A 7,118-nucleotide genomic window follows, 5' to 3' on the forward strand; every position below is an offset into this window, starting at 1 on the left:
TCTATTCTCAAATCAAATTGTTTTAAGTCAAATTTTACTTAACTCAATTGAGAAAAAAATTATTACTCAAATTTTAAAAATTTATTTTTCACTCTCAAATTTATAGTTATATATTTGATGGTATTTTTATTCAATTTTATACTTAGGTTCGAAATTTCTCATAGTAGTGCTGCTAGTGCATTATATCAAATGACAGTTTTTTAAAATGTTACGTACAAATTAGCAAATACTCTAATACGAGAAAGGGTTGGAATGAAGTCAAATCTTATGAACCGAAAAAGTGTCTGCAGCTCTTTCACGTGCAATTTCACCATCTCCAACTTGAGTAGACACTATTCTTCTAACCCAACTTGAGCTTGACCCAAAACGCTACTCTTAGTTTCATGAGATCCAAAACTTAAACACCATGCAACTAATTGGGGTACCGTGAAAAATATAATCAACCCGGCAAAATAATTGATAGTGGAAATTTTCTTTTCAATGGCGTTTATTCAAGTTAATTGTTACTAATTTTTTTTTTTTTTGCGAGATTTATCTAGCATGGCTATATCCCCATCTCTACCTCTCTGGTCTCATTCTTCGATCACATTTCTCATTGTTTACCCTCTAATATTAATGATGATGCACTCCATCAGAAGATTGAGAACATACTTGAGACCTAATTTTTAGATGTTTTAATTGTAAAATAACAGTAAAATTATAATCAAACTTGGGAAACGTGTTTGAATTATATATTTAGTATAAATTTCAAACTATATTGAAAATCCAACAAGCCTTGTAGAAGTGATTTTTGAATTATGCATGCTCTTGTTATTGTTATAATGTATTTTTTGTCCAAAAGAACTACTATAAAAGTAAAACCGGAAAATCTAAATCTGTAATAGTATAATAAGAGCATGTTTGCGATTGCTGTGGATACATAATTTAGATTTTAGCTATAGATTTTGCTGCGAATTTTAGATTCTGGATTTTTGTAGAAGTTGAGAAACATGTTTGTTGCAGCTGCGAGATTATGAGAATTTCAATTTTTTTTTTTTTTGAGAATTTGTGTTGCGGAATCTCAAAAGCTACATAAACCCCACTTATGAAATTTTGAGAGTTTGTTTCCTTATTCAGGTTGTTAGAATCTATAAATTCTAAAAATCAGTTTTGTAAAATTTTTGACAAACATTCTACATTGATTTTTAAAAACTAGAATCTAAAAATCTGTCAAAATAATTTTTAGCAAACGAATTTGTTCGTAACATAAATTTAGCAAGTCTAATTGGGTTCGACTCCCTGCCCAAACACTTCTTTTTAGTAAGTTTTATTTGTCAAAAAACAAACTTGTGGAAGAATATGGGGCTGCTGGGTTTGAACTTGTGTCAAAAAGAGAACTCATGTAAACACCCAAACCGCTAGCCAACTTATGTTTTGTATGAAATAAGGTCTTATATCTCTAGATATAGAAATTATTTTTTATTATATTGTAATTACTGGCCCCATTTGATGATTTGACCTAGAACCACCAAATACTTTGGGCCGGCTTTGGATGGAAGATAAAAGCAAATCTTCGTCGTGAATCAGGGAGGGGGCGGATAAGAAGAAGGGGTTCGGGGGTTTATAATTTCCGGTCTCGATCCGCCCCTTGCCAACACTACTTACAAGCACCGAGACGTATGATAAGAAGGATATGCAGAACAAAACGGTAATGATTCCCACACATACTTTTGTGCACATATCATGCACATACATTTTTGTGGGGCCCATATCGGGGTCCCACAAAATGATCTAAACTGCTCATCTTTTTTTAAATATTTTTTGGAGGGTTCCTGTAAAAAATCAGTTCCAACGGATATCGGTAAAGGCTTTCTCAGAAATCGTAGAGCGAATCATTTTGTTTTGCCCTACGATTTCTGAGAAAGCTCTTACCGATATCCGTTGGAGCTGATTTTTTACAGGAACCCTTTCAAAAATATTTTAAAAAAGATGAGCGATTCGGATCATTTTGTGGGACCCCGATATGGGCCCCACAAAAATGTATGTGCATGATATGTGCACAAAAGTACGTGCAAGTAGCATTGTTGCAAAACAAAATGAAGCGATCGTGTTTGAAATACACAGAGGTTTGGACAATGGGATTGGACTGTGAAAGTGGTGAGCCCCAAAGTCAGGTTTGGTGTTGCTTAATTAAGTTGGGCCGGATTTGTAGTCCAATGGGGTTCATAATCTCCCATTAGCCCAAGGGTTGTGTGTTGTAAGACTAGGCTACCCCCTGATGTTTTTGAATTTTGACACTAATGCCCCTTATTATGTAAAACAAAGACAAACCCTAGATTGCCCACATTTTCCCTATTTGTCTGCTTTATCGATTACGATATGGGTGTCGTTGGAGGAGTGGAGTGATTTTTTTGCCTAATTTCTCAAATAGAAAACAATTGTGCCAAACTCTAACCGATGGGGCGAATTTGTAGATGGTAGGGCATGGCAGGTGGTTATTTTCGGCTTTACCTTACATCCCTATCTGTAACTTCACATTAAAAAAAAATGTGTATATAACTAGTGAGCCAAATAGATATGCGTATCATAAACAAAAAAAATATGCGTAAAAGGGGGAAAAAAAAAATACCATCCTCCAAAACTATGATTGCAAGGTAACAAGCCTATGTAATTAATCAGAAAAACTCGTACTATATATATATACTAAAAAAATGACCGACCTACACAAAGGATATGCATACATTTTTACGGTACATCTAGTTATACCATATATAACTTTCTCCTTTGACAATAGCATGCCCTTGGTGAAATATTCGGAAGTACCAAAATAAAAAAATAAAAAAAACATGACCTTGGTGCAAAGGAAGCATCGATCATGCTCTGAGTTTTCGGCCAAAATAAGGATTTGTCTTGTTTCCGGCAGAGGGATCATCTAACGGATCACTGTCAAATTTGGCTTGAAGCAAAAGCCACAAAACGAAAGAATTGGTCCCCAACGTTGGCAATTTCTAACCCTGACTGGAAAAATTGATGATAAAAAGACTTTTCCTTTGGCGTTTTCGCGAAAACCACCAAAAACAGATAAGTTTTATTGTTTGTTTAGAATCAACAGTGAATCTTATCACATGTTCTAAGTATTGTTGGCAACTACTACTACCATAGATGAGGTTTCATTGTATCGACGATTTTGTTTTAAAAGTAAATTATTTGTATCGTTCCCACATGTGGTGGTCAAAAAATCTTTTTGGAATTATTTTCGCCACCAACAGACTACGGTTGAAAGTTTTTTGATTGCAATTTGCAAGAAAGGTTGCTATAAGAAATTAGTTGCCGAATTTTTTTTTCAGTGATCGGCATTGGAGGTGGTGGTTGCTGGCCCAACGTATATAGGGGGTGGCTCTGGCATGGTTTCAAGTAGTTCAAGCAAACTTCATAGGTCCAAAATTATGCACTACAATTCTTAATTTTTTTTTTACATACAATTTCCTTTTTCCTGCATTAATTGGATCTTGCAAATTCAAAATAAATAACTAATACTTAAATTGGTGAGTAAATAAATAATAAAACTCAACAAAATAAAATAAAGCAGAACCAATGAGTTTTCAACCAAAACAAATATCTTTATTTTATGTAGTGTTTAGTATACCAAATTCTTTTATAAATTTTTCTCACCATTGAGGTAAAATCTTTGAGCCGCGCCCCTTTTTATTTTGCCCCGTCACCGAATTATTTATGGTGGGGAGGACATCCCCCTCCTTCCCTTCGGATCCAGGGATTGTGTTGCGCAGCTGCCGGCACGGCCTTGCTGGCATTGGTTTGACGATCGGAGACGTTCATTGCGTAGAGCTCATCGATTACTACAAGTGTACCCAAACATCAACTCGATCAAACATCGTTTAGTGCCTCATCGGAATACATATTACTTGAAAAAAAAATGAATCCTAATGGATACGAAACCTTGGATCAAAACCACTGAACTCATTTTTTTCAAGTTATATGTATTCCGATGAGGTACTAAACGATATTTGATCGAGTTGATTATCAGAACACTTGTAGTACTCGACGAGCTCTACACAGTGGATGTCTCCGATTGTCGGACCGATACTTGAAAGGCTGCGCCGGCGGCCATCACAGTCCCCGGATCCCTTCCTTTCAGTCCCTTTTTAGTTTCTTGGAATTTGGGATTGAGATATCTCAAATTGTTCTCTCTCTTTGACAAAACATGTTTCCTTAAAAAGTTGAGTTTTCCGTACGGATTAGGATCCTCTCTAGAGCTAGACTATCTTGTCCAGCCCATTTGCGGGTCATTCTTGGGTCCGTTTTGATTATCGAGAACGTTCATATTTTAGAGCTTGTCGAGAACATAAGGCATACCAAAATTCAAATGCATTTCAAAACCCATTGTTTTAGAGATAAATGCATTTCAAAAATAGATTAAACGGTATATCTGATTATAAATTTTGACATGCCTTATATATGTTTTCAACAAATTATAAAGTAGGAATGTTTCCGATCATCAAATGGACCGTCTAGTCTGTTTCCGTACATAGCAAATAGTACGGGACAGAGGGAAAATTTGAGATCACAATTGATTTAACGAGGCTGAACGTAACGTTTGACATTTTTTGTACTAATACTTCATTCTCATGGATCTTCGACCCCTATTGGAAATCTGTCCGAAGATCGTCGAACAGTTGGCCAAAAACAATTTGTTACCGAAAAAGTCGCTGTGTCGGCGTCGGAGTTGGTGTTCACTGGACTGCCGACTGATTTCGGGAGTGGCCGGATCATAATGCCGAGAAGGGAAAATTGGCAAAATTAAAGTTTAGAGAATCAAGTGGCACTGACTACTTTTAAAATATTTTTTCTTTTTATTAAATGTATATATTATACTAAATCTTTTGATGTAGCAAAACAACACTACTAGATAAATCCGATATAGTATCAGGTATCTCACTGGCACCGGTATGTACTGTACCAATAGAAAAATCGGTACTTAAGCCGGCTGGTATGATACTCAAAATCTTGATTTATACTTAACTCCAACTTTTAACGATATATTCGACGGAGGATTTTAGGAGCGTTCTAAGTGGAATTCGTAAGCTAATGCTTTAAGTTTGGGTTTGAGGTGTTATTTCGTCCAACTTTCGGTTGGATGCTCTGTCTGCGTTTTTTTTTTCTTTGTTGTGTGGGTGAGTAAGTGTTGACTCACTCTTGTTTTTCTCCCTCGTTGTACCCTTTTCGAGCTAATAAAATCATTTCGTTTGCCGAGGGAAAAAAAAAAAAACCTCCAACTTTTAACGATACCTCGCTAGTAGAAGATATGACTGATTCTCTATTTTAATTGCCCTATTCTACCTGCATTAATAATCCCATTTTATTGCTGTTCTTCCTTGGCCATCTGCATCATTCCTGGAATGCGTTATGATCTATAATCGTGGTTCACAAATCACAATTACTATAACCCCCTTCTATAATGAACCCCTTCTTATCATAGTTTTAAATCGCGGTATCGGTCGCCGTCGCGGTATCGGTCGCGGTATATCGGTATCGGGACATATTGGTGATACGTCGCGGGAATCGGGTGTCGCGGTCGTGAATTTTTAAAAATCATTAGCAACATGTATAAAACTTGAAAAATATACTTTTGCCCCAAACATTGGCTTAAATTATCACATTTTAATTAATTTAAGACATGTAATAGCCCATTCTCTTCATGTGAAATATCCGATAATTTATTAAAACCCGCAAGTCAATAAGATTTTACGAATATGAGAAAAATGCAACATTATAAGTTTCGATATAATTGACATAAATAGCAAAAATAAGATGAAGACATTAAAATAAACATTGAAGTTTCAATAAGAAAAATTTTTTTTTTTCCGAACCGATATGTACCGGCCGTACCGGTCCAAAAATCGGTTATATACCGATATGCATCGTGAACCGGTCAATTCGCATGTGAATTTCAGTCTCACCGATATATCGGCCCATATCCGAACCGGAAGTCCAAAATACCGGTACGAACCGGCCGATACGTACCGTATCGGCCGATATTTAAAACTATGCTTCTTATCCCCCACCATGCACTGATTTGGATTAGCATAAAGTCAGATCCTAGCGAGAACCCAGAATTATTAATTAATGGTGCTTAGCCCTATCAAACCCTAGCTAACATCAGTTTTTTAAACACCGGACAGAATAACAACTAACGATGGCGTTTCGCCTGTGGTGTTTTGGTTGCCTCCTTGCCTTCATTTGTGTTCGGTTCTCGGGTGGCGTTTTGCTGGTGCGCCCGTGATCCGTTAAATCTTTGTAATCTTTTTCAAAGATTTATAAAATTTTCTTTTGCTGATTGAAAAAGAAAAACTAGCGATAATTATCCTACTTATAATAATGAGCAACAAGATAACAAAGTAAAAAAGAGAGAAGAAAGTGGAATGATAAGAAGCAAACATAAACTACTAATTACAAAGAAGTAAATGAATGAAACCATCATTCATCAAGGCTCTTATAAGTTACGTACTACTATAACACACCTTAAATAATAATAAATAGAATAAAAATCGGACATACATATTCTGATGAATATGCCAGAGCTAGCCATGGTTCGATTTGCAATTGAAGACTGTGGATGTGTGGATTCATGGCTTATAAGCCTGGGAAAGAGCTCGCAATACATTGAGTTGAGATTTCAAATGCAAGATGTAATCTGCAGTCATGAGGAAAAGGCGATCGGGTTCCGCCGATCTCCCTCCTGGTATTAGCCTCTGCAGCTTCTTCACCTTCATCCGCACTGATCCCCTTATCACCTTGCTCCTCCTAATCTTCCTTTGTATTTTTACCCTGTCCACATCTTTGCAGCCATTACAATCCATTGGTATTATCTAGCAAATCAGCCGACTTTCCGCTTGGTAGAGAGAAAAGAAGAAGAAGAAGAGTGGAATTGGAACAAACGGTAAGAGAGAGAGAGAGAGAGAGAGAGAGAGAGAAGAAGAAGAAGAAGAAGAGTGGAATTGGAACAAACGGTAAGAGAGAGAGAGAGAGAGAGAGAGAGAGAGAGAGAGAGAGAGAGAGATTATGTGATGTATGGAAAGTGGTGGCAAATGGGAGGGGATATAAATGGAGGGAGGGATGGG

The sequence above is a fragment of the Rhododendron vialii genome, chromosome 12a, assembly GCF_030253575.1.
Source record: "Rhododendron vialii isolate Sample 1 chromosome 12a, ASM3025357v1".
In the NCBI taxonomy this organism is placed as follows: Eukaryota; Viridiplantae; Streptophyta; class Magnoliopsida; order Ericales; family Ericaceae; genus Rhododendron; species Rhododendron vialii.